Genomic DNA, 27,460 nt, shown 5'->3' with positions numbered 1-27,460 from the left:
AATCCAAATTGCTGCTCTCTTTGTAGGCAAGCAAGGGTTTGTTGCAACTGCAATTCTTACTTCTTCTTGAAATGTAGGGACCACAGTACATTCCATCACATCCATCTAGTGTACACAGGTAGGTCCATTGTGACGGGCGGGCGGGCGGGCGGGCGGGCTGGCTGCTTTAATGGCTGTTTGCTGTTCCCCTACTCCACTCCACTATTTGACTATGGTGCTGCATCAATCAGTGGCTGGCTCAGGTGCAGCTCTTTAACCTACCTAGGAGGGAGGGCGGAGAGAAGACAAGGAAGGTGAATGAGCTGTTCCAATGTGAAATGCCGGAAACACAGAAACACAGACGACACAAAACAAGAGGTGGCAATGTATTAATTAATTGCATTTAATAAATTAGCTCATTATCACACATGACTGTACAAATGCATTGTCCAACAGGTGTTGAAATAATGGGATTAAAAGGGGAGATCCCATCCGAAAGACAAAAACAATGGCAAACACAAAAAGCACTTTTGGAATCTGATTTTAGTAAACACATAAGGAAAGGGTGCACCGATCCTGGAAATACTGCAATACCAGGTCGATGCGTGGAGTGGACAGAGCAAGCTCTATTTCCATCTCCCTGTTCTAAAAATCCATTTAATATATGGTCCCCAGATAGGGGACATATCAGATATTAAACTGATAAGAACAGATACTACACTTGATCTTAGCCAAAAGGCCGAGAAGCGATAACCCGAACGTGCCGCGCGTTTTGCTTCTTTTGCTTGCACCACAATGCAGTGCTGAAAGAGGAGGAATCGACATAAAAACGCCTTCCTGGCAACGCCCAAATGCCCTCCTGCCGTGCAAACACTGGCAGCAGCAGCAGCAGCAGCAGCAGCAGCAGCAGTAAGTGCATGCCCACTGCCACCCCTTCTCCTTTCACACCTTGTATCAGCTTTAATCCAGTCCAGTGCTGCCTGCTGAGCAGCACTGACCAACACTGCCTGGGCCCAGGCTTTTATCTCTGAGGCCCCATTATGATGTCAGAAAGCTGGCTCTGGCTCCTGAGGTCTCCACTATGACACGTGCAAAGTTCCGTCTGAACTTTATATAAGACGGTGCGGCTCAGTCAGTCACTCAGTGTTGCCTGAGAGGGCAACACTGCAACAGCCGGCCCCCAGGCTGTCTTTTTTTTGCACAGCTAATTGCCTCCAGGAGGCCACAAGAGGGAGACAAGGGACTGCAAAATGGAAAATAGGCATCCACCAACTTTACAGACAACTTGTTCTCCTTGCTCCTACAACCTCCATCCTTGCACAGTTTGTTATTCTTCCAGGTAACATAGTAACAAATCCAAATTGCTGCTCTCTTTGTAGGCAAGCAAGGGTTTGTTGCAACTGCAATTCTTACTTCTTCTTGAAATGTAGGGACCACAGTACATTCCATCACATCCATCTAGTGTACACAGGTAGGTCCATTGTGACGGGCGGGCGGGCGGGCTGGCTGCTTTAATGGCTGTTTGCTGTTCCCCTACTCCACTCCACTATTTGACTATGGTGCTGCATCAATCAGTGGCTGGCTCAGGTGCAGCTCTTTAACCTACCTAGGAGGGAGGGCGGAGAGAAGACAAGGAAGGTGAATGAGCTGTTCCAATGTGAAATGCCGGAAACACAGAAACACAGACGACACAAAACAAGAGGTGGCAATGTATTAATTAATTGCATTTAATAAATTAGCTCATTATCACACATGACTGTACAAATGCATTGTCCAACAGGTGTTGAAATAATGGGATTAAAAGGGGAGATCCCATCCGAAAGACAAAAACAATGGCAAACACAAAAAGCACTTTTGGAATCTGATTTTAGTAAACACATAAGGAAAGGGTGCACCGGTCCTGGAAATACTGCAATACCAGGTCAATGCGTGGAGTGGACAGAGCAAGCTCTATTTCCATCTCCCTGTTCTAAAAATCCATTTAATATATGGTCCCCAGATAGGGGACGTATCAGATATTAAACTGATAAGAACAGATACTACACTTGATCTTAGCCAAAAGGCCGAGAAGCGATAACCCGAACGTGCCACGCGTTTTGCTTCTTTTGCTTGCACCACAATGCAGTGCTGAAAGAGGAGGAATCGACATAAAAACGCCTTCCTGGCAACGCCCAAATGCCCTCCTGCCGTGCAAACACTGGCAGCAGCAGCAGCAGCAGCAGCAGCAGCAGTAAGTGCATGCCCACTGCCACCCCTTCTCCTTTCACACCTTGTATCAGCTTTAATCCAGTCCAGTGCTGCCTGCTGAGCAGCACTGACCAACACTGCCTGGGCCCAGGCTTTTATCTCTGAGGCCCCATTATGATGTCAGAAAGCTGGCTCTGGCTCCTGAGGTCTCCACTATGACACGTGCAAAGTTCCGTCTGAACTTTATATAAGACGGTGCGGCTCAGTCAGTCACTCAGTGTTGCCTGAGAGGGCAACACTGCAACAGCCGGCCCCCAGGCTGTCTTTTTTTTGCACAGCTAGTTGCCTCCAGGAGGCCACAAGAGGGAGACAAGGGACTGCAAAATGGAAAATAGGCATCCACCAACTTTACAGACAACTTGTTCTCCTTGCTCCTACAACCTCCATCCTTGCACAGTTTGTTATTCTTCCAGGTAACATAGTAACAAATCCAAATTGCTGCTCTCTTTGTAGGCAAGCAAGGGTTTGTTGCAACTGCAATTCTTACTTCTTCTTGAAATGTAGGGACCACAGTACATTCCATCACATCCATCTAGTGTACACAGGTAGGTCCATTCGGGCGGGCGGGCGGGCGGGCGGGCGGGCGGGCTGGCTGCTTTAATGGCTGTTTGCTGTTCCCCTACTCCACTCCACTATTTGACTATGGTGCTGCATCAATCAGTGGCTGGCTCAGGTGCAGCTCTTTAACCTACCTAGGAGGGAGGGCGGAGAGAAGACAAGGAAGGTGAATGAGCTGTTCCAATGTGAAATGCCGGAAACACAGAAACACAGACGACACAAAACAAGAGGTGGCAATGTATTAATTAATTGCATTTAATAAATTAGCTCATTATCACACATGACTGTACAAATGCATTGTCCAACAGGTGTTGAAATAATGGGATTAAAAGGGGAGATCCCATCCGAAAGACAAAAACAATGGCAAACACAAAAAGCACTTTTGGAATCTGATTTTAGTAAACACATAAGGAAAGTGTGCACCGGTCCAGAAGAGGCTGGACGCAGCTGCAGGCTTAAGGGAAGCCGACATGACCGTCCTGGTAGGGAAAGGGTTAATGTTACGAGGTCAGGGAAAGTTGAAGGAGCTGAAGGAGGGACGGGGAGGAGTTAAGGGGGGCGGGGGGGCCGTTACTGCGCTTCCCGCTGTTTCTCGGCATTGAGCCGGAAGCAGCGGGAGGAGTAACACACAGTAAGCAAAGCTCCCCGTTGCCCGGTTTTTTAGCAATGGCAGAGGCCCTGATTTTAGAGCGGCTGCGCGCCGCTGCTGTGCACCACGGTCCCGGATGGCTGGAGGAGACCGTGGCTGCATTAACGCGGATCCCGGACGCCGTTTCGCCACGTCGGGCACGGCGTTCGGGGTCTGTTGTAAGGGACAGGCTCCCCTCCCCCGGCCCCCCTACGAGCATGGCTATGGCGGCGGGGGGGGAGTCGGCAACAACCGCTCCTGCGCTGGGCAGGCAGAGAGCGGTGGCAGGGGTGACGGCGATGCAGGCTGTGTCGACCCGTCCCTCTCGGCGGTCCCGACCTCCAGAGCGCCTTAGTCCGGAGGTAGTCCCGCGGACACGGCGTCGCAGAGGGAGCCCGATCCCGGACGCTGCAGGCCAGGCAGCTGGGAGGACCGCCCCTTCCCAGGCCCTGCGTCCTGGCAGGAATCCCAGGCCGCGACGGGGTCCGGCGGTAAGCAGGGAGTCGCAGGCTGGGCTCCCTGTCACCCCTCCCCCATCAGATGGAAGATGTCGAGAGCAAGGTACGGCCGCCCCGCATGGTGATGTTCTGGCCAGGGGGCAGGCTTCGTCAGGATCGTCTAGACGGACGACTAGATCTGCAGCGACGTCGAGGCAACAGGTCCGGTCGGAAGTCTGGGTCCCGGCGGTCGGGCGGCAGGTTGCCGGCCCATCGGTCAGCGCGTCCTCATCCCCTTTCCGAAGATGTCGTTGGGAGGGACAGTCGTCGGCGAGAGAAGAACTGGAGGAAGGTGAACTGGACGTCTATCGTCGAGGTCAGGATGGTCCGGCTGACGGGAACACAGCGCCTGTGCAGCCCGGTGAGTGTATAACTCCATTATTGTCTTATCCAGCGATTTTTATGTCGGGTGTCGGCGGGGGGGCTGCTAGCATAGCATCGGGGGCCGGTAGTGGCGCGGGCGGACGCGACGGAGCGGGTTTGGCAGATTTAGTGGGTTGCTTACGGGAGCTGGTGGGGCGCCTTGATAGGGCCGCGGCGCCGGTAGTAACGGAAGTGTCCCCTGCGGTAGTTTGGGAAGGCCCCAGGGACGTGGGATCGTTGCAGGCGCGTCCTGTGGTGGCGGTTAGAGAGGCGGTCGCGGTGTCGGTGCAGACTGAGGCACAGAAGGACGGCGATCGAGTGCGCATGGACGATCGTGCTCGGGGGGAGGTGTATGTTTGTTTTGAGGGTCCGTTGGGGGCGCATTTAAAGCAGGAGGTGCGTGATCGGATCTGGAAAGATGAATACGTTGAAATTTTTTCTCTCTTGCCGCTGGCTAAATTCAATTTGGATAAGAGCAAGCGGGATGAGAGTAAAAAGGACGAGGAGGAACGGCGGCGGTATAGGCTTATCCCGCAGACGTTCGTTAATTGGTCGCAGGCGTTCGCCATATTGGCTAGTGTGATAGGGGAAAAGGCGCCGGAAAATTGTTCGGCGTTATTTTGTTATTTTGATGCTATTGGGGAGGCTCATAGGGCGTATGGGGGTCAGGCGTGGCTGCGATATGATGAGCAATTCCGTCAGCGGAAGGCGGTTCGGCCGGCGATTCGGTGGGACCAGAAGGATATTGCTCTCTGGTTGCGGGTTACGGCTCCGGTTAGGCAGCCCTTTCCCGGGAGCGGTGGCCAGGGAGGCCAGTCTAGTCAGAGTGGACCAAGCGGCGGGGGAAAGGCGGGGTTTTGCTGGCAATTCAATGAAGGCCAGTGCAAGTTTGGGGCCACGTGCAAGTTCAAGCACGTGTGCTCCGAGTGTAATGGTGCATCACACGGGGCGGCAAAATGTCTGCGAAAAAAGAGGTCCGGGAACCAGCACGGGGCTGGTCAAGGGGGTGTCGCCGGTGAGGGTGGAAAGGATGGCCCTTTATCTAAATGAGTATCCGGATAGGGCGGCAGCTAGGTTGCTTTATGAAGGGTTTAGTGTTGGTTTTGTTATTCCTCCGCCTCCTTATGAGGTTCCGGTTACGCGGAGAAATTTAAGATCGGCTTACTTGCATGCGGAAGTCGTGTCGGAAAAGTTGTTAAAAGAAGTTTCGTTGGGGCGCATGTCGGGGCCATTTGTGGAGTCGCCGGTGAAAGATTTAGTTGTGTCCCCTTTGGGTATTGTCCCTAAACGCGAGCCCGGAAAGTTTCGTTTGATTCAACAGTTATCGTATCCCAAAGGTTCGTCGGTAAATGACGGGATTGATCACGAGTTGTGCTCCGTAGTTTATACCTCATTCGATAAGGCGGTGGGGTTAGTGCGGGCTGCGGGTCCTGGGGCGCTGCTAGCAAAAACTGACATCGAGGCGGCGTTCAGGTTGTTGCCGGTCCATACAGAAAGCCAACGGCTGTTGGGTTGTTTTTGGAATGGGGCCTTTTACGTGGATCAGTGCCTTCCGATGGGGTGTTCCCTTTCTTGTGCATACTTCGAGGCGTTTAGTAGCTTCGTGGAGTGGGTAAAGAGGGGAGTATCCGGGGTCGACTCGTTGATCCATTACTTAGATGATTTGTTATGCGTTGGCCCGGGGGGTTCGCCGGTTTGCGGTAATTTGCTTCATGCTCTACAGAAGGTGGCGAGGGATTTTGGGATTCCTTTGGCGCCGGAAAAAACGGAGGGCCCGGTAGCGACGATTTGTTTTTGGGAATCGAAATAGACTCGGTGGCAATGGAGTGTCGTCTCCCGGCGGATAAGTTGGGTGCTTTGAGGCTGGAGGTTCAACGGGCTTGTAGAATGAAGAAAATGACGCTGAGGGAGCTTCAGTCGCTGCTGGGGAAGTTGAATTTCGCCTGCCGGATTATGCCGATGGGGAGGGTGTTTGGTAGGAGGTTGGCGGCGGCAACGGTGGGAGTGCGTGCGCCGCATCATTTTGTGCGGCTCAAGGAGGAGTACCGTGCTGATCTTCAGGTTTGGAATGACTTCTTGGGCCAGTTCAATGGTCGCTCGCTATGGATGGCCCCAGCGCAGGATACGAGTGTTTTGAATATTTTCACGGATGCGGCTGGGGCGGGTGGTTTTGGAGCTTACGGGGGAGGTCCGTGGTGCGCAGGTCAATGGCCGGCTAGCTGGGTGTCCAGTGGACTCACGCGGAATCTGGCCCTGCTCGAGCTGTTTCCCATCGTGGTGGCGGCTACCATTTGGGGGGACTGGCTCAGGGATAAGAAGGTCCGTTTTTTACTGCGACAACATGGGGGTGGTGCTTGCCATTAATAACATCACGGCGTCCTTTCCTCCGGTAGTTCAATTGTTGCGACATTTAGTGTTGGTATGTTTGTCGTTGAACGCGTGGGTGGTGGCGGTGCATGTCCCGGGTGTACGGAATTGTATCGCTGATGCTCTTTCTCGCTCGCAGTGGGACCGGTTTCGGCAATTGGCACCGGGAGCGGAACGTCTCGGTTTGGCTTGTCCGCAGCATCTTTGGGATCTGGTCTCGGTCCCGTAGAACAATTGGTACAAAGGTCTTTGGCGCGCACGACGTGGAGTGCTTATGCTGCTTGTTGGAGGCAGTGGGAGGAGTGGGTAAGAGAGTTGGGTGACGTCAATACGGATAGAGACAGGTTGGTGGCACTTTTGTACTGGTTAGGGGACGCCTGGGAGGCGGGGTTTTCAGTGGCGAAGGTGAACCGGTTCATATCTGCGGTGGCGTTTGGGTTTAAGTTGCGGGGCTTTCAGGATGTATCGAAGGAATTTCTGGTATCGCAGGCTTTGAAGGGGTTGCGCCCCGGGGTCGGTTATGTGCCCAGTAGAGTGCATGCGGGGTTTTACGCCAAACAGGGGGTCTCCAGATTTGCCTTTGTTACGTCATGTGGACGGGTCGTTTTTGTCCAGGTTTCAGTTTGGAGCTGTATTTAAAAAATGTTTGACGGCGGTTGGTGTCGCGGCAGGCTCATATTCATCTCATTCCTTCAGGATTGGCGCAGCAACAGAAGCGGGGCGCTGGGGGTTGGATGATGAGGGGGTGAGGCGTATTGGTCGTTGGGAGTCCAACAGGTTTAAGTCCTATGTCCGCCCCCATATGTTATGAATTTTGCTGTTAACGCTTTACAAATGTTATATGGTGGTGCCTAATTGTTTTTCCGTTTCAGATTCGCCTCCGTGTTTGGTGTGGTTGATGGGTCATTCTTACGTGCACTGGGGGGCTTTGAGGGCGGACGTCCGCCCGAATGGTCGCCAGTTGCGCATTCCGCGACAGGATGCGGTTGTGCATTGGCTGGGTTTTAGAGGTATGTCGTAGAGCAGGGTGTTGGCGGAATTCCAGACATATGCTCGGCTTGATAGGGTTCCGGAGGTCTTAGTGTTGCACGTGGGTGGGAATGACTTAGGAGTCCGCCCCTTTCGTGAGTTGGTGCGGGATATCAAACATGATATGTTGTGTTTGTGGGTATCTTATCCCAAGTTGGTGATAGTGTGGTCGGACATAGTCCCAAGAAAGCATTGGCGGTTAGCTAGATCTGTGGAGAGAGTCAATAAGGCTCGCATTAAAGTTAATCGGGCGGTGTCCCGTTTTGTGGCAAAAAACGGGGGCATTTGCGTGAGGCATAGGGATTTGGAGTCAGGAGTGGGGAATTTCTGGAGGAGTGACGGGGTTCATCTGACCGAGGTTGGCATTGATCTTTGGAGCTTGGCGATAGCAGAAGGAATAGAAAGGGCGGTGGTGGTGTGGAGGAACTCACAGGCTTAAGGTGGTCAAGGCCTGTTTCGCTGTGGCGGGGGGAGTCCTTGAGGCCAGTCAGTACAAAATGGTGGGGGGGTCGCATCGGGGGTATGCGTCCCCCAAAAAAGGTACATGGTTGAAGACTTCATCGGGTGGTATCCCTTTGAAGTGGTCTTCTGGTAGAAGGTATATCACTTGAAGGCTTCATCGGGTGTTATCCCTTTGAAGTGGACTTCTAGTGGTCGGTATATCACTTGAGGGCTTCATCGGGTGTTATCCCCTTGAAGTGGACTTCTAGTGGTCGGTATATCACTTGAGGGCTTCATCGGGTGTTATCCCCTTGAAGTGGACTTCTAGTGGTTGGAGCCATCTGCAGAGGTGAACGGTGCTTCCGAGCTGGTTTACGGCTGGAGGTAATTGGTGGTTTGCAGATGGCTAATTCGGTGTGTTCTTTAAAAAGGACTATCTGAGGGGGCTTCAAGGGCTTCCTCTGCTCGGGTTAATGTTATGACCCATGTTGGGTCATGTGAATTATTAGGAGGAATTCTCTGGTGGATTCCTAACTAGTTATCCGAATGTTTCGGATTTAAATTGTTTTTATAAAACTGTGAAATTAATAAACGGCTGCTGTGGCCATTTCACATCCAACCTCGGTGTCATGTGTCGTTACTAAATGGGGATGGGGGATAGTATGGTTTAAGGTTAACACACGACTCTACCTAGGCAGGTCAAGAAGAGGCTGGACGCAGCTGCAGGCTTAAGGGAAGCCGACATGACCGTCCTGGTAGGGAAAGGGTTAATGTTACGAGGTCAGGGAAAGTTGAAGGAGCTGAAGGAGGGACGGGGAGGAGTTAAGGGGGGCGGGGGGGCCGTTACTGCGCTTCCCGCTGTTTCTCGGCATTGAGCCGGAAGCAGCGGGAGGAGTAACACACAGTAAGCAAAGCTCCCACCCTCCCACCCTTGTTTTGTTACTCTTTAGGTCTTATGTACGTCTGGCTATGAGCGTTGTGTTTTTATTTTGTGTGCTTATTTAACATGTTTTTCTTTTTTCCGGAGTAGGTTCTGTTGTCATGGCAGCTGGCGGGGGGAGTCCTTGAGGCCAGTCAGTACAAAATGGTGGGGGGGTCGCATCGGGGGTATGCGTCCCCCAAAAAAGGTACATGGTTGAAGACTTCATCGGGTGGTATCCCTTTGAAGTGGTCTTCTGGTAGAAGGTATATCACTTGAAGGCTTCATCGGGTGTTATCCCTTTGAAGTGGACTTCTAGTGGTCGGTATATCACTTGAGGGCTTCATCGGGTGTTATCCCCTTGAAGTGGACTTCTAGTGGTCGGTATATCACTTGAGGGCTTCATCGGGTGTTATCCCCTTGAAGTGGACTTCTAGTGGTTGGAGCCATCTGCAGAGGTGAACGGTGCTTCCGAGCTGGTTTACGGCTGGAGGTAATTGGTGGTTTGCAGATGGCTAATTCGGTGTGTTCTTTAAAAAGGACTATCTGAGGGGGCTTCAAGGGCTTCCTCTGCTCGGGTTAATGTTATGACCCATGTTGGGTCATGTGAATTATTAGGAGGAATTCTCTGGTGGATTCCTAACTAGTTATCCGAATGTTTCGGATTTAAATTGTTTTTATAAAACTGTGAAATTAATAAACGGCTGCTGTGGCCATTTCACATCCAACCTCGGTGTCATGTGTCGTTACTAAATGGGGATGGGGGATAGTATGGTTTAAGGTTAACACACGACTCTACCTAGGCAGGTCATGGAAATACTGCAATACCAGGTCAATGCGTGGAGTGGACAGAGCAAGCTCTATTTCCATCTCCCTGTTCTAAAAATCCATTTAATATATGGTCCCCAGATAGGGGACGTATCAGATATTAAACTGATAAGAACAGATACTACACTTGATCTTAGCCAAAAGGCCGAGAAGCGATAACCCGAACGTGCCGCGCGTTTTGCTTCTTTTGCTTGCACCACAATGCAGTGCTGAAAGAGGAGGAATCTACATAAAAACGCCTTCCTGGCAACGCCCAAATGCCCCCCTGCCGTGCAAACACTGGCAGCAGCAGCAGCAGCAGCAGCAGCAGTAAGTGCATGCCCACTGCCACCCCTTCTCCTTTCACACCTTGTATCAGCTTTAATCCAGTCCAGTGCTGCCTGCTGAGCAGCACTGACCAACACTGTCTGGGCCCAGGCTTTTATCTCTGAGGCCCCATTATGATGTCAGAAAGCTGGCTCTGGCTCCTGAGGTCTCCACTATGACACGTGCAAAGTTCCGTCTGAACTTTATATAAGACGGTGCGGCTCAGTCAGTCACTCAGTGTTGCCTGAGAGGGCAACACTGCAACAGCCGGCCCCCAGGCTGTCTTTTTTTTGCACAGCTAGTTGCCTCCAGGAGGCCACAAGAGGGAGACAAGGGACTGCAAAATGGAAAATAGGCATCCACCAACTTTACAGACAACTTGTTCTCCTTGCTCCTACAACCTCCATCCTTGCACAGTTTGTTATTCTTCCAGGTAACATAGTAACAAATCCAAATTGCTGCTCTCTTTGTAGGCAAGCAAGGGTTTGTTGCAACTGCAATTCTTACTTCTTCTTGAAATGTAGGGACCACAGTACATTCCATCACATCCATCTAGTGTACACAGGTAGGTCCATTGTGACGGGCGGGCGGGCGGGCGGGCTGGCTGCTTTAATGGCTGTTTGCTGTTCCCCTACTCCACTCCACTATTTGACTATGGTGCTGCATCAATCAGTGGCTGGCTCAGGTGCAGCTCTTTAACCTACCTAGGAGGGAGGGCGGAGAGAAGACAAGGAAGGTGAATGAGCTGTTCCAATGTGAAATGCCGGAAACACAGAAACACAGACGACACAAAACAAGAGGTGGCAATGTATTAATTAATTGCATTTAATAAATTAGCTCATTATCACACATGACTGTACAAATGCATTGTCCAACAGGTGTTGAAATAATGGGATTAAAAGGGGAGATCCCATCCGAAAGACAAAAACAATGGCAAACACAAAAAGCACTTTTGGAATCTGATTTTAGTAAACACATAAGGAAAGGGTGCACCGGTCCTGGAAATACTGCAATACCAGGTCAATGCGTGGAGTGGACAGAGCAAGCTCTATTTCCATCTCCCTGTTCTAAAAATCCATTTAATATATGGTCCCCAGATAGGGGACGTATCAGATATTAAACTGATAAGAACAGATACTACACTTGATCTTAGCCAAAAGGCCGAGAAGCGATAACCCGAACGTGCCGCGCGTTTTGCTTCTTTTGCTTGCACCACAATGCAGTGCTGAAAGAGGAGGAATCGACATAAAAACGCCTTCCTGGCAACGCCCAAATGCCCTCCTGCCGTGCAAACACTGGCAGCAGCAGCAGCAGCAGCAGCAGCAGCAGTAAGTGCATGCCCACTGCCACCCCTTCTCCTTTCACACCTTGTATCAGCTTTAATCCAGTCCAGTGCTGCCTGCTGAGCAGCACTGACCAACACTGCCTGGGCCCAGGCTTTTATCTCTGAGGCCCCATTATGATGTCAGAAAGCTGGCTCTGGCTCCTGAGGTCTCCACTATGACACGTGCAAAGTTCCGTCTGAACTTTATATAAGACGGTGCGGCTCAGTCAGTCACTCAGTGTTGCCTGAGAGGGCAACACTGCAACAGCCGGCCCCCAGGCTGTCTTTTTTTTGCACAGCTAGTTGCCTCCAGGAGGCCACAAGAGGGAGACAAGGGACTGCAAAATGGAAAATAGGCATCCACCAACTTTACAGACAACTTGTTCTCGTTGCTCCTACAACCTCCATCCTTGCACAGTTTGTTATTCTTCCAGGTAACATAGTAACAAATCCAAATTGCTGCTCTCTTTGTAGGCAAGCAAGGGTTTGTTGCAACTGCAATTCTTACTTCTTCTTGAAATGTAGGGACCACAGTACATTCCATCACATCCATCTAGTGTACACAGGTAGGTCCATTGTGACGGGCGGGCGGGCGGGCTGGCTGCTTTAAAGGCTGTTTGCTGTTCCCCTACTCCACTCCACTATTTGACTATGGTGCTGCATCAATCAGTGGCTGGGTCAGGTGCAGCTCTTTAACCTACCTAGGAGGGAGGGCGGAGAGAAGACAAGGAAGGTGAATGAGCTGTTCCAATGTGAAATGTCGGAAACACAGAAACACAGACGACACAAAACAAGAGGTGGCAATGTATTAATTAATTGCATTTAATAAATTAGCTCATTATCACACATGACTGTACAAATGCATTGTCCAACAGGTGTTGAAATAATGGGATTAAAAGGGGAGATCCCATCCGAAAGACAAAAACAATGGCAAACACAAAAAGCACTTTTGGAATCTGATTTTAGTAAACACATAAGGAAAGGGTGCACCAGTCCTGGAAATACTGCAATACCAGGTCAATGCGTGGAGTGGACAGAGCAAGCTCTATTTCCATCTCCCTGTTCTAAAAATCCATTTAATATATGGTCCCCAGATAGGGGACGTATCAGATATTAAACTGATAAGAACAGATACTACACTTGATCTTAGCCAAAAGGCCGAGAAGCGATAACCCAAACGTGCCGCGCGTTTTGCTTCTTTTGCTTGCACCACAATGCAGTGCTGAAAGAGGAGGAATCGACATAAAAACGCCTTCCTGGCAACGCCCAAATGCCCTCCTGCCGTGCAAACACTGGCAGCAGCAGCAGCAGCAGCAGCAGCAGTAAGTGCATGCCCACTGCCACCCCTTCTCCTTTCACACCTTGTATCAGCTTTAATCCAGTCCAGTGCTGCCTGCTGAGCAGCACTGACCAACACTGCCTGGGCCCAGGCTTTTATCTCTGAGGCCCCATTATGATGTCAGAAAGCTGGCTCTGGCTCCTGAGGTCTCCACTATGACAAGTGCAAAGTTCCGTCTGAACTTTATATAAGACGGTGCGGCTCAGTCAGTCACTCAGTGTTGCCTGAGAGGGCAACACTGCAACAGCCGGCCCCCAGGCTGTCTTTTTTTTGCACAGCTAGTTGCCTCCAGGAGGCCACAAGAGGGAGACAAGGGACTGCAAAATGGAAAATAGGCATCCACCAACTTTACAGACAACTTGTTCTCCTTGCTCCTACAACCTCCATCCTTGCACAGTTTGTTATTCTTCCAGGTAACATAGTAACAAATCCAAATTGTTGCTCTCTTTGTAGGCAAGCAAGGGTTTGTTGCAACTGCAATTCTTACTTCTTCTTGAAATGTAGGGACCACAGTACATTCCATCACATCCATCTAGTGTACACAGGTAGGTCCATTGTGACGGGCGGGCGGGCGGGCGGGCTGGCTGCTTTAATGGCTGTTTGCTGTTCCCCTACTCCACTCCACTATTTGACTATGGTGCTGCATCAATCAGTGGCTGGCTCAGGTGCAGCTCTTTAACCTACCTAGGAGGGAGGGCGGAGAGAAGACAAGGAAGGTGAATGAGCTGTTCCAATGTGAAATGCCGGAAACACAGAAACACAGACGACACAAAACAAGAGGTGGCAATGTATTAATTAATTGCATTTAATAAATTAGCTCATTATCACACATGACTGTACAAATGCATTGTCCAACAGGTGTTGAAATAATGGGATTAAAAGGGGAGATCCCATCCGAAAGACAAAAACAATGGCAAACACAAAAAGCACTTTTGGAATCTGATTTTAGTAAACACATAAGGAAAGGGTGCACCGGTCCTGGAAATACTGCAATACCAGGTCAATGCGTGGAGTGGACAGAGCAAGCTCTATTTCCATCTCCCTGTTCTAAAAATCCATTTAATATATGGTCCCCAGATAGGGACGTATCAGATATTAAACTGATAAGAACAGATACTACACTTGATCTTAGCCAAAAGGCCGAGAAGTGATAACCCGAACGGGCCGCGCGTTTTGCTTCTTTTGCTTGCACCACAATGCAGTGCTGAAAGAGGAGGAATCGACATAAAAACGCCTTCCTGGCAACGCCCAAATGCCCTCCTGCCGTGCAAACACTGGCAGCAGCAGCAGCAGCAGCAGCAGCAGTAAGTGCATGCCCACTGCCACCCCTTCTCCTTTCACACCTTGTATCAGCTTTAATCCAGTCCAGTGCTGCCTGCTGAGCAGCACTGACCAACACTGCCTGGGCCCAGGCTTTTATCTCTGAGGCCCCATTATGATGTCACAAAGCTGGCTCTGGCTCCTGAGGTCTCCACTATGACACGTGCAAAGTTCCGTCTGAACTTTATATAAGACGGTGCGGCTCAGTCAGTCACTCAGTGTTGCCTGAGAGGGCAACACTGCAACAGCCGGCCCCCAGGCTGTCTTTTTTTTGCACAGCTAGTTGCCTCCAGGAGGCCACAAGAGGGAGACAAGGGACTGCAAAATGGAAAATAGGCATCCACCAACTTTACAGACAACTTGTTCTCCTTGCTCCTACAACCTCCATCCTTGCACAGTTTGTTATTCTTCCAGGTAACATAGTAACAAATCCAAATTGCTGCTCTCTTTGTAGGCAAGCAAGGGTTTGTTGCAACTGCAATTCTTACTTCTTCTTGAAATGTAGGGACCACAGTACATTCCATCACATCCATCTAGTGTACACAGGTAGGTCCATTGTGACGGGCGGGCGGGCGGGCTGGCTGCTTTAATGGCTGTTTGCTGTTCCCCTACTCCACTCCACTATTTGACTATGGTGCTGCATCAATCAGTGGCTGGCTCAGGTGCAGCTCTTTAACCTACCTAGGAGGGAGGGCGGAGAGAAGACAAGGAAGGTGAATGAGCTGTTCCAATGTGAAATGCCGGAAACACAGAAACACAGACGACACAAAACAAGAGGTGGCAATGTATTAATTAATTGCATTTAATAAATTAGCTCATTATCACACATGACTGTACAAATGCATTGTCCAACAGGTGTTGAAATAATGGGATTAAAAGGGGAGATCCCATCCGAAAGACAAAAACAATGGCAAACACAAAAAGCACTTTTGGAATCTGATTTTAGTAAACACATAAGGAAAGGGTGCACCGGTCCTGGAAATACTGCAATACCAGGTCAATGCGTGGAGTGGACAGAGCAAGCTCTATTTCCATCTCCCTGTTCTAAAAATCCATTTAATATATGGTCCCCAGATAGGGGACGTATCAGATATTAAACTGATAAGAACAGATACTACACTTGATCTTAGCCAAAAGGCCGAGAAGCGATAAGCCGAACGTGCCGCGCGTTTTGCTTCTTTTGCTTGCACCACAATGCAGTGCTGAAAGAGGAGGAATCGACATAAAAACGCCTTCCTGGCAACGCCCAAATGCCCTCCTGCCGTGCAAACACTGGCAGCAGCAGCAGCAGCAGCAGCAGTAAGTGCATGCCCACTGCCACCCCTTCTCCTTTCACACCTTGTATCAGCTTTAATCCAGTCCAGTGCTGCCTGCTGAGCAGCACTGACCAACACTGCCTGGGCCCAGGCTTTTATCTCTGAGGCCCCATTATGATGTCACAAAGCTGGCTCTGGCTCCTGAGGTCTCCACTATGACACGTGCAAAGTTCCGTCTGAACTTTATATAAGACGGTGCGGCTCAGTCAGTCACTCAGTGTTGCCTGAGAGGGCAACACTGCAACAGCCGGCCCCCAGGCTGTCTTTTTTTTGCACAGCTAGTTGCCTCCAGGAGGCCACAAGAGGGAGACAAGGGACTGCAAAATGGAAAATAGGCATCCACCAACTTTACAGACAACTTGTTCTCCTTGATCCTACAACCTCCATCCTTGCACAGTTTGTTATTCTTCCAGGTAACATAGTAACAAATCCAAATTGCTGCTCTCTTTGTAGGCAAGCAAGGGTTTGTTGCAACTGCAATTCTTACTTCTTCTTGAAATGTAGGGACCACAGTACATTCCATCACATCCATCTAGTGTACACAGGTAGGTCCATTGTGACGGGCGGGCGGGCGGGCTGGCTGCTTTAATGGCTGTTTGCTGTTCCCCTACTCCACTCCACTATTTGACTATGGTGCTGCATCAATCAGTGGCTGGCTCAGGTGCAGCTCTTTAACCTACCTAGGAGGGAGGGCGGAGAGAAGACAAGGAAGGTGAATGAGCTGTTCCAATGTGAAATGCCGGAAACACAGAAACACAGACGACACAAAACAAGAGGTGGCAATGTATTAATTAATTGCATTTAATAAATTAGCTCATTATCACACATGACTGTACAAATGCATTGTCCAACAGGTGTTGAAATAATGGGATTAAAAGGGGAGATCCCATCCGAAAGACAAAAACAATGGCAAACACAAAAAGCACTTTTGGAATCTGATTTTAGTAAACACATAAGGAAAGGGTGCACCGGTCCTGGAAATACTGCAATACCAGGTCAATGCGTGGAGTGGACAGAGCAAGCTCTATTTCCATCTCCCTGTTCTAAAAATCCATTTAATATATGGTCCCCAGATAGGGGACGTATCAGATATTAAACTGATAAGAACAGATTTTTTTTTTTTTTTTTTTTTTTTTTTTTTTTTTTTAAACTCATCAGTTTATATACTATCCGCATCTTATTTCACATAAAAGCTACTTCATACTGCGGTTAGACCTTACATCATATGAGTCATATCAAAAATTTATTTCTTTACATACATTAACAATACAGGTTCCATTTTTTAACATTCCACATACCTTCAGCCTTAACCTCACCCCACCTTTTCTTGTCATAGAGGTACACAGTATGCAGCCTGGATAAAAACAGTTTGACAGCATCGTTTGGAGTTAAAACAGTCTTCCTAAAAATAATTAGATTTCTTGCATCCCAGACAGTTTCTTTGAAAATAGCAAAGACAATCCAATAAATACGTACATTTTCAAATTTAGTAAAATCACATCCAATCAAAATATTTTCATAGCTAAAAGCATTAGATTTCAATAAGAATATTAAGAGCCGGTTTAAAAGTGATAAAACCTGCTTCGTAAAATTACAACTCCAAAATAGATGCTTTACATCTTCAATACCTCCGCAGCCACTCCTGGGACAGACCTCTGATACTCCCACACCTCTTCTCTCGAGGAGAGACCTTGTTGGAAGACAGTTATGTAAAGTCAACCAAACCACATCATGTTGTCTATTAGATACTCCAGGTGTCTTAAAGAGCTTCCAAACTCTAGCGGATTGTGCATTATTTGCAAAAGGAACCTCACATAAAACCTCGTTATTTCTAACTAAATCAATAATTTTCTTCTTGTCAAGGTCACCTGCAGTACCCAGATTAAAACGTACATAAAAGGATTTTAAGATGACATAAAATACAGGCAGTTTCCAGGATATCGGCCGTTTTAAATCTCTTACGCACCATTTCCATTTCACCATCAACCATCCCGCCAGGTAACGTATCATATCTGCCGCTCTGTTTTCCCCTTTCACAGTTTTAAGAATCAACAATAAATAGTGCAGATTTAAAAACACATCAATATTAGGAAAATCATACCCTCCCAAAATCGTTTTCCTCATGACCACCTCCCGTCTTAGTTTCTCCATTTTGGAGTTCCAGAAAAATACGAATAATTTCCTAGTAATTCTTCTTACCCACAACTTATTGGGAGGGAAAATTACAGCAACATACAACAGTAAAGGAAGGATTACCGACTTTATTACCAATACTTTCCCTTTCAGGGACAGGCTTCTCAATTTCCAGAAGGCAAGCTTCTGGTCTACTTTAGCCTCTAATAGAGAGAAACTGTGTTTACCCTTGAGATCTCTCTCAAAGGTAACTCCCAAGACTTCAATCTTATCTGTCTGCATCACTCTGTCCACCTTCACTTGTACCTGCTTGCCAAAGTTACACAACTGACATTTGTCCCAGTTGACTTTCATCCCTGATATTGCACAAAAAATCCTAAGATGTAAATTGGCTCGATTAAGATCGGCCACCGAGGTACACACAAATACTGCGTCATCCATGTATCCTAGTGACTTGACCTGATGCCCATCGCCTCCCGGAATAAAACAACCAGATATTTTTTTATCATTTTGTAAACTAATAAACAAAGGCTCCATAACACACACAAATAAAATGGGTGAGAGCGGGCACCCTTGCCTCACACCGGATTTAACCTTAATGGAGGGACTCACATTCCCATTAATTAATACCTGGCTCTCAACCCCATTATACAGCCCTTGGATCATCGTCATTAGTTTTGCAGGTATTCCCATCCTCTTCAATACTGCAAACATAAATCGATGAGAAACTTTGTCAAACGCCTTTTCCAAGTCAATTGACTCCAATATCAAAGATATATCCACCTCGTTTGCATAAAATATCAGATCCCGTAATAACAGCAAATTGTCCGATATCCTACGCCCAGGGACAGCGCAAGTTTGATGCATACCAACCATGTATTTTACCACCTGACTCATCCTTCCTGCAATGATCTTTGCTAATAGCTTATAGTCAGTATTCAAGAGGGTGATAGGACGCCAGTTCTTCATTTCCCTCCTATCTCCCTTCTTATGAATCAAAGTCACCACTCCCTGCCTCATTGAGGTTGAAAGCCCCCCACTATCAAATGCATATCTCAGAACTTTCACCACCTGTTCCTTGACGAAAGACCAGCACCCCCGGCAAAACTCAACCGGGAGCCCACCACACCCCGGGGTCCCATCTCCAGCCATGGCGTCCACACCTTCCCCAATCTCTAACTCACCAATACCGCCAGACATACCCTCTACATCTTCAAGCAAGACACCACTCTCCACATCCCCGCAGCAGCCACAAATCTCGCCGTCACATGCCGCCCCATCCACTCCAAACAATGATTGATAAAACCTACAAACCTCAGTAGTCATTCCCTTGCCACAAACTTCTCCTGTAGGTGTTAAAACTGAGGAAATGATCCCTTTTGCATTAAAGGTTTTTTTAAAGAAATACCTCGAACACTGTTCGTTTTCCTCCAAATGCCTTATCTTTGATTGGAACACAATCTGCCTCCCTCGATCCATCAAACCTTTCTTTATCTCATCCTTTATGATTTTTAAGTCCTCCTCCACATCACAACCTGCATTTTTAAACTTCTGGAGAGTCTCCAACTTCCTCGTCAAACGGGCTTCCTCTTCCCTCCTCTCTTTTGCCTTCCTGATACCTATTCTTTTAAGGAGGGAAACCATCTGTTCTTTTGCCCAATCCCACCAAACCAACAAATCTGCATAATCAGATTGTTTCTCAACACAAAATTGAAATACCTTTTTTAATTCCTGCAATACGTCAACCTCCTGCAACAAACTTGTATTTAGTTTCCACAACCCCCTTCCAAACCTGAGAGACTCATTAAAACAAAATTCAACAGAAACCATTTTATGGTCTGAAAAACTATTTTTCTGATGTCTGCAATTCTTAGTTTTTATACCTTCAGAGGCAAAAATAAAATCAATTCTGGATTTGGCCCTTCCACTTTCCGCCAGGTAAGTATATTTATCCTCTCCGTCAATCGATACTCCAGCATCCTGATATCTCAAATCTAAAATAAGCTGATTTAAAATTTTAGAAGAAAAGTCCAATTTTACCTCTGCAACACTTTCTCTATCCCCTACTACTCTGATACAATTAAAATCCCCTGCAACAATTGTAAAAGCACGACCAGGCATATATAATTTAAGTGTCTCAAAAAAGGAAATTCTAGCCTGCTTCTCAGCAGGAGCATAAATACTAAAAACCCTAATTTTATGACCTAAAAAAACACAGTCTAAAATTATAAAACGACCTGGTACAATAATTCTAAAATCACTCACTGTAACATTATTATTCTTAAGGAGAATACCCACTCCTTCATTCCGATTCTCACCACCGACCGACCAAAAGGATTTCCCACAATTCCACTCAGCCCCAGCTGGAGCGATCTGAATAGCACACTCCTGTATGCAAATTATGTCAGCATTAACATTTTTTAATTGGTCAAAAATTGCTGCCCTTCTAAATTCAGATCCTATACTCCTAACATTAAGGGAAGCTACTATCAATGCCATTATAAGGATAAAAGCAAGTTTTATACAATACTTAGCCATTATAATTTGAATCTGTACTACTTTTTAAACTGACTAGTCTTTTTTAACTTCTCAACATCATCTTTTTCCAGATATTCAATAACAGGCGAACCTGGAGATTCAAAACCTCCACCGTCCCCTGAGAAGGAAGGCATTGCCTCTACAGATAAGCATGCATACCTATTGGCATGATCAAACCTTGGCTTTTTCAATACTGCCCTCACAGGTCTTTCATCCTCACCAGAGGCTCTCCTAGTACTCCTTTGTCCAGGCGTTAGCAAGTCATCTGAATCAACCTCATCCAGGTCAGGGAGACTAACGGGGCTCACCACACCCAAATCACTTTCAGCTGCCACCTGAGAAAACTCATCCATCATTACCTCCAAATCACCAATTGCACATTGTGCCTCTTGTGGAAGGTCTAATGCCTGCTCCACTGTAGGAACAGTCTCCATGTGGACTAGCTCACACTCCCCACTGTCGGGAGGGAGCCCCACTCCTGCGGTATCCACAAATCCCACATTTCCGAGCGACTGGGGTTCTCCAGCCTCAGCGAAATCAGCCGATGATGCCCCAATCCCTACATCAGTTTGCCGCAGTTTGGCACCAGACACCTCCACATTTGGCGCCCTGCGTCTTACATTTCTCCTGGCAGCTTGAGCATAAGTAAAAACCTCCCCATGCTCAGGGCATTTCCTAGCCATGTGTCCAGCCAACCCACACAAGTCACAAACTCTTGCACTACCACAATTAGCAGCCTTATGTGAAGAACTCCCACAAATCCTGCACACCTCCCCCTTCACACACCTGTCCTTAGTATGACCATATCTACTGCAATTCCTGCAAAACTCTGGCTGTCCTCTAAAGAAACAAAACCCTCTCTCTCCAGTTATAGAAAATGAAGCAGGTGGACATAAATATCCCTCCAAAGCATTCTTGTCTTTTTTAACCCCTTCCCGCTCCTTGACGTACTATTACGTCATGGCAGCTGTATCGTTCGCGCTCCATGCCGTAATAGTACGTCTCGGGAGTAACGGCCGTTTCGGCCGTCCTCCCGACACATACAGGAGCTGTGACGCTGCTGTCTTGTTCAGCAGCTGTCACAGCTCCTACAGCGGGGACCGATCGCTGTGTCCCCGCTGATTAACCCCTTAAAAGCCGCGTTCTATAGAGATCGCGGCTTTTTAGGGGTTAAGCTGCCATCGCCGGCCTGCTACGCGATAGCGGCCGGCGATGGTGACTATGGCAACCGGACACCAAACAATGGCGTCCGGCTATGCCATAGACGGAAGCCTAGTGGGTCCTGACAACGTCAGGACCCACTATGCTTGCTGTCAGTGAGTAGCTGACAGTTCTAATACACTGCACTACGCATGTAGTGCAGTGTATTAGAATAGCGATCAGGGCCTCCAGCCCTCAAGTCCCCTAGTGGGACAAAGTAATAAAGTAAAAAAAAAGTTAAAAAAAGATGTGTAAAAATAAGAAAATAAAAGTTTTAAAAGTAATAAAAGTAAAAGTCCCACTTTTTCCCTTATCAGTCCTTTATTATTAATAAAAATATATAAACAAACAAATAAACTATACATAATTGGTATCGCCGCGTCCGTAACGGCCTGAACTACAAAATTATTTTGTTATTTATCCCGCACGGTGAACGCCGTAAAAAAAAATATTAATAAACCGTACCACAATCACAATTGTTTGGTCACTTCACCTCCCAAAAAATGGAATAAAAAGAGATCAAAAAGTCGCATGTACCTAAAAATGGTACTGATGGAAAATACAGTTCGTTACGCAAAAAATAAGTCCTCGCACGGCTTTATTGATTGAAAAATAAAAACGTTCTGGCTCTTAGAATAAGGTAACACAAAAAGTGAGTGATTGTTTACAAAACGTATTTTATTGTGCAAACGCCATAAGACATAAAAAAAAACTATAAACATCTGGTATCGCCGTGATCGTATCGCCCCGCAGAATAAAGTGAATATGTCATTTATAGCGCACGGTGAACGCTGTAAAAAAAAAAAGTATACAAAAACAATAGTAGAATTGCTGTTTATTAGTCACCACGCCACCTAAAAATGGAATAAAAACTGATCAAAAAGCCGCATGCACCCCAAGAAAACTACAATGGATTCCTCAAGGGGTCTAGTTTCCAAATTGGGGTCACTTTTGGGGGGTTTCCAATGTTTTGGCACCACAAGACCTCTTCAAACCGGACATGGTGCCTAATAAAAAAGAGGGCTCAAAATCCGCTAGGTGCTCCTTTGCTTCGGAGGCCGGTGCTTCAGTCCATTACCGCCCGAGGGCAACATGTGGGATATTTCTCAAAAATGCAGAATCTGGGCAATAAGTATTGAGTTGCGTTTCTCTGTTAAATCCTTTTGTGTTATAAAAAAAATGGTATAAAAAGAGTAAATTTCACCTCTACTTTGCTCTAAATTTCTGTGAAACACCTAAAGGGTTCATAAACTTTCTAAATGCTGTTGTGAATACTTTGAGGGGTCTAGTTTCTAAAATGGGGTGTTTGATAGGGGTTTCTAATATATGGGCCCCTCAAAGCAACTTCAGAAATGAACTGGAACCTAAAAAAATAAATAAATGAGGCAATACTTCGCTTCTTACATTATACTGATAATGAGCCGTGCCCACTCCGAGATGACCCCAGTTTTGACCGTTTGTATAAACGGAGACCCCTATTAGACCGTTCCAGTGCCCGGTTTTCACAAGCATACACCCCCGAGAAGTGTTTTTCTATTGATGAGTCCCTGGTACATTTTAAAGGGAGGGTTCAATTCCGCCAGTACCTGCCAGGTAAGAGGGCAAGGTATGGCGTGAAGATGTATAAGCTGTGCGAGAGTGCATCAGGGTATACCTACAGGTTTAGGATATATGAAGGAAAGGCCACACCCAAACCAGACTGCATCCTGGACTACAATAGGTACATGGGAGGGATGGACTTGTCAAATCAAGTCCTGAAGCCTTACAGCGCCATGCGTACGAAGAAGCTGGCCGGGCACATCATATAGATGGCTTTGTACAATGCGTATGTGCTACGTCGATGTGCAGGCCAGAGGGGAACTTTCCTGGAATTTCAAGATCTAATCTTTAGGGACCAGGAAGGGGGGGCACCCAGTACTTCTGGAAGCGAGGCCACACTCATCGTACCAGGGCAACACTTTCCAGGAGAAGGTCCCCAAACCGGTGGAAAGGGAAAGAGTCAAAAGTGGTGCAGAGTCTGCTATAAGAGGGGGATAAGGAAGAACACAATATACCAATGTGACACGTGTCCCGAAAAACCAGGGCTCTGTATAAAAGATTGTTTTAAAATGTATCATACATCCCTTGATTTTTAATTTACCCTGATGCACTCCGCACAGCTTACCCCCCTCATCTTTCCCTTCTGAGCCCTGCCGTATGCCCAGGCAGCTGATAACAGCCACATGTAGGGTATTGTCGTACCCAGGAGAACCCACATTACAATTTAAGGGGTGTATATCTCCGGTGGCGCATGCTGGGCACAATATATTGGACACTGAAATGGCATATACATATATAAAATTGCAAATCTCACACTGCACCATCTGCTGCGCATTATCTTTTACACAGTACCTGTGGGGTCAAAATGCTCACTACACCTCTAGATGAATGTCTTAAGGGGTGTAGTTTTTAAAATGGGGTCACTTCTCGGGGGTTTCAACTGTACTGGTACCTCAGGGGCTTCTGCACACATGACTTAGCACCAGAAAAGCTCCAGTAGGCCAAATGGTGGTCCTTTCCTTCTGAGCCCTCCCATGGGCCCAAAGGGCAGTTTATCACCACAAATGGGGTATTGCCGCACTAAGGACAAATTGGGCAACAAAATGGGGTATGTTGTTCCTTGTGAAAATAAGAAATTTTGATCAAAAATGACATCTTATTGGAAAAAATATCATTTTTTTCATTTCACAGCCCAATTCAAATAGGTGCTGTGAAAAAACTGTGCGGTCAAAATGATAACAAAAACCATAAATGAATTCCTTGAGGGGTGTAGTTTCCAAAATGGGGTCACTTCTGGTGGGTTTCCATTGCTTTGATACCTCTGGGGCTCTGCAAATGCAACATGGCACCCGAAAACCAATCCAGCAAAATCTGGACTCCAACAAACACATAGCGCTCCTTTCCTTCTGAGCCCTCCCATGGGCCCAAACGGCAGTTTATCACCACAAATGGGGTATTGCCGCACTAAGGACAAATTGGGCAACAAAATGGGGTATGTTGTTCCCTGTGAAAATAAGAAAATTTGATCAAAAATGACATTTTATTGGAAAAAATATCATTTTTTTCATTTCACAGCCCAATTCAAATAGGTGCTGTGAAAAAACTGTGCGGTCAAAATGATAACAAAAACCATAAATGAATTCCTTGAGGGGTGTAATTTCCAAAATGGGGTCACTTCTGGTGGGTTTCCATTGTTTTGATACCTCAACGCCTCTTCAAACCTGGCATGCTGCCTAAAATATATTCTAATAAAAAAGAGGCCTCAAAATGCACTAGGTGCTTCTTTGCTTCTAGGGCTTGTGTTTTAGTCCACGAGCGCAGTAGGGCCACATGTGGGACATTTCTAAAAACTGCAGAATCTGGACAATACATATTTAGTAGTGTTTCTCTGGTAAAACCTTCTCTGTTACTAAAAAAAAATTGAATAAAATTGAAATTCAGCAGAAAAAATGAAATTTGCAAATTTCATTTCCACTTTGCTTTAATTCCTGTGAAATGCCTGAAGGGTTAAAAAACTTTCTATATGCTGTTTTGAATACTTTGAGGGGTCTAGTTTTTAAAATGGGGTGTTTTATGGGGGTTTCTAATACATAGGCCCCTCAAATCCACTTCAGAACTGAACTGGCACCTTCAAAAAAAGGCTTTTGAAATTTTCTTAAGAATATGAGAAATTGCTGTTTATGTTCTAAACGTTGTAACGTCCAAGAAAAATAAAATAATGTTCAAAAAACGATGCCAATCTAAAGTAGACATATGGGAAATGTGAACTAGTGACTATTTTGGGTGGTATAACCGTCTGTTTTTCAAGCAGATGCATTTAAATTCTGAAAAATGCTATTTTTTGTAAATTTTCTCTAAATTTTGCAATTTTTCACAAATAAAGACTGAATATATCGACCAAATTTTACCACGAACATGAAGCCCAAAGTGTCACGAGAAAACAATCTCAGAATCGCTTGGATAGGTTTAAGCATTCCGACGTTATTACCACATAAAGTGAAATATGTCAGATTTGAAAAATGGGCTCTGAGCCTTAAGGCCCAAACTAGGCTGCGTCCTTAAGGGGTTAAACACCACCAAGTACCTCCTTTTACCATTAGGTATACCATATGAGTTTTTTAGTCTCTCTCCAGCAGAAATTTCCTCACAAAACCGCCACAAGTATGCTTTTAAAAGTTCCTCTGAAAATCTGGTGTTGTACATATGCACAATCAGGACCCTTCTTGCTTGCTTGAATAAAGGTTCAATATCCACTTTTTTCAAAATCTCTGCAGTACTTAGTCTGATTTTCTCCATTGCATCCATGCACATGTATTCATTTGTTAAAGTCATATCAAAAGTACCTTGATTAGGAAAATCCTGCAGGCTCTCCACATCCGATGCACGAAGCTTCAACACGCCATAAATGATCTCCTCCACGATTTCTTTTAACGAAATTTTCTTTAGAAAAGCAGGCTTTACCTGAAAACGGATCGTGTCCTCCGCCCCTCGAACCGCCATGTCGTCGTCCTTCGCACCTCCAAGATCCCAACTCGTTTACCCGGGGCCCCCACAAGGAGGACCCCAAAGAAGCCTTCTGACCTGATCCAATAAGGTTTCCCCTACCAGATCGTAGCCAAAAGGCCGAGAAGCGATAACCCGAACGGGCCGCGCGTTGACCGAGCCTGCCCAATACTGCTGTTCACCCCTTGCAGCGATTCAGCCTACTCCTAGGCAATTCCATGGGGCCCTGCAGGCTCACACACACTCACAGCTACTAAGCGGGAGGTGAATAAAGGCCGGAGAGGAAGCAAGACAGGATTTGCTTCTTTTGCTTGCACCACAATGCAGTGCTGAAAGAGGAGGAATCGACATAAAAACGCCTTCCTGGCAACGCCCAAATGCCCTCCTGCCGTGCAAACACTGGCAGCAGCAGCAGCAGCAGCAGCAGCAGCAGCAGTAAGTGCATGCCCACTGCCACCCCTTCTCCTTTCACACCTTGTATCAGCTTTAATCCAGTCCAGTGCTGCCTGCTGAGCAGCACTGACCAACACTGCCTGGGCCCAGGCTTTTATCTCTGAGGCCCCATTATGATGTCAGAAAGCTGGCTCTGGCTCCTGAGGTCTCCACTATGACACGTGCAAAGTTCCGTCTGAACTTTATATAAGACGGTGCGGCTCAGTCAGTCACTCAGTGTTGCCTGAGAGGGCAACACTGCAACAGCCGGTCCCCAGGCTGTCTTTTTTTTGCACAGCTAGTTGCCTCCAGGAGGCCACAAGAGGGAGACAAGGGACTGCAAAATGGAAAATAGGCATCCACCAACTTTACAGACAACTTGTTCTCCTTGCTCCTACAACCTCCATCCTTGCACAGTTTGTTATTCTTCCAGGTAACATAGTAACAAATCCAAATTGCTGCTCTCTTTGTAGGCAAGCAAGGGTTTGTTGCAACTGCAATTCTTACTTCTTCTTGAAATGTAGGGACCACAGTACATTCCATCACATCCATCTAGTGTACACAGGTAGGTCCATTGTGACGGGCGGGCGGGCTGGCTGCTTTAATGGCTGTTTGCTGTTCCCCTACTCCACTATTTGACTATGGTGCTGCATCAATCAGTGGCTGGCTCAGGTGCAGCTCTTTAACCTACCTAGGAGGGAGGGCGGAGAGAAGACAAGGAAGGTGAATGAGCTGTTCCAATGTGAAATGCCGGAAACACAGAAACACAGACGACACAAAACAAGAGGTGGCAATGTATTAATTAATTGCATTTAATAAATTAGCTCATTATCACACATGACTGTACAAATGCATTGTCCAACAGGTGTTGAAATAATGGGATTAAAAGGGGAGATCCCATCCGAAAGACAAAAACAATGGCAAACACAAAAAGCACTTTTGGAATCTGATTTTAGTAAACACATAAGGAAAGGGTGCACCGGTCCTGGAAATACTGCAATACCAGGTCAATGCGTGGAGTGGACAGAGCAAGCTCTATTTCCATCTCCCTGTTCTAAAAATCCATTTAATATATGGTCCCCAGATAGGGGACGTATCAGATATTAAACTGAAAAGAACAGATAAGGTTTCCACTCAGATCCGTCTCGAGTTAA

General features: G+C 47.1%; 9 non-coding genes across 9 annotated transcripts; all 9 read right to left on the bottom strand.

Annotated features, from left to right (window-relative positions):
* Positions 1-539: 539 nt before the first annotated feature.
* On the bottom strand, positions 540-730 carry LOC142679380 (U2 spliceosomal RNA). The gene has a single exon (XR_012852641.1). It is a non-coding gene; the product is annotated as a U2 spliceosomal RNA (small nuclear RNA).
* Positions 731-1,863: 1,133 nt separating this feature from the next.
* LOC142679399 (U2 spliceosomal RNA) lies at positions 1,864-2,054 on the bottom strand. Its single transcript, XR_012852658.1, has one exon. It is a non-coding gene; the product is annotated as a U2 spliceosomal RNA (small nuclear RNA).
* A 7,768-nt stretch (positions 2,055-9,822) lies between these two features.
* LOC142679589 (U2 spliceosomal RNA) lies at positions 9,823-10,013 on the bottom strand. Its single transcript, XR_012852815.1, has one exon. It is a non-coding gene; the product is annotated as a U2 spliceosomal RNA (small nuclear RNA).
* Positions 10,014-11,144: 1,131 nt separating this feature from the next.
* LOC142679398 (U2 spliceosomal RNA) lies at positions 11,145-11,335 on the bottom strand. Its single transcript, XR_012852657.1, has one exon. It is a non-coding gene; the product is annotated as a U2 spliceosomal RNA (small nuclear RNA).
* Positions 11,336-12,465: 1,130 nt separating this feature from the next.
* Positions 12,466-12,656, bottom strand: LOC142679528 (U2 spliceosomal RNA). The gene has a single exon (XR_012852764.1). It is a non-coding gene; the product is annotated as a U2 spliceosomal RNA (small nuclear RNA).
* A 1,131-nt stretch (positions 12,657-13,787) lies between these two features.
* Positions 13,788-13,977, bottom strand: LOC142679570 (U2 spliceosomal RNA). Its single transcript, XR_012852800.1, has one exon. It is a non-coding gene; the product is annotated as a U2 spliceosomal RNA (small nuclear RNA).
* A 1,127-nt stretch (positions 13,978-15,104) lies between these two features.
* LOC142679396 (U2 spliceosomal RNA) lies at positions 15,105-15,295 on the bottom strand. Its single transcript, XR_012852656.1, has one exon. It is a non-coding gene; the product is annotated as a U2 spliceosomal RNA (small nuclear RNA).
* Positions 15,296-16,419: 1,124 nt separating this feature from the next.
* Positions 16,420-16,616, bottom strand: LOC142679704 (U2 spliceosomal RNA). Its single transcript, XR_012852877.1, has one exon. It is a non-coding gene; the product is annotated as a U2 spliceosomal RNA (small nuclear RNA).
* A 10,659-nt stretch (positions 16,617-27,275) lies between these two features.
* LOC142679713 (U2 spliceosomal RNA) lies at positions 27,276-27,460 on the bottom strand. The gene has a single exon (XR_012852882.1). It is a non-coding gene; the product is annotated as a U2 spliceosomal RNA (small nuclear RNA).

The sequence above is a fragment of the Rhinoderma darwinii genome (genome assembly GCF_050947455.1).
Source record: "Rhinoderma darwinii isolate aRhiDar2 chromosome 2 unlocalized genomic scaffold, aRhiDar2.hap1 SUPER_2_unloc_55, whole genome shotgun sequence".
Lineage (NCBI taxonomy): Eukaryota > Metazoa > Chordata > Amphibia > Anura > Rhinodermatidae > Rhinoderma > Rhinoderma darwinii.
The sequence above is the reverse complement of the archived record's forward strand: the minus strand, read 5'-3'. Positions and strand labels throughout refer to the sequence as shown.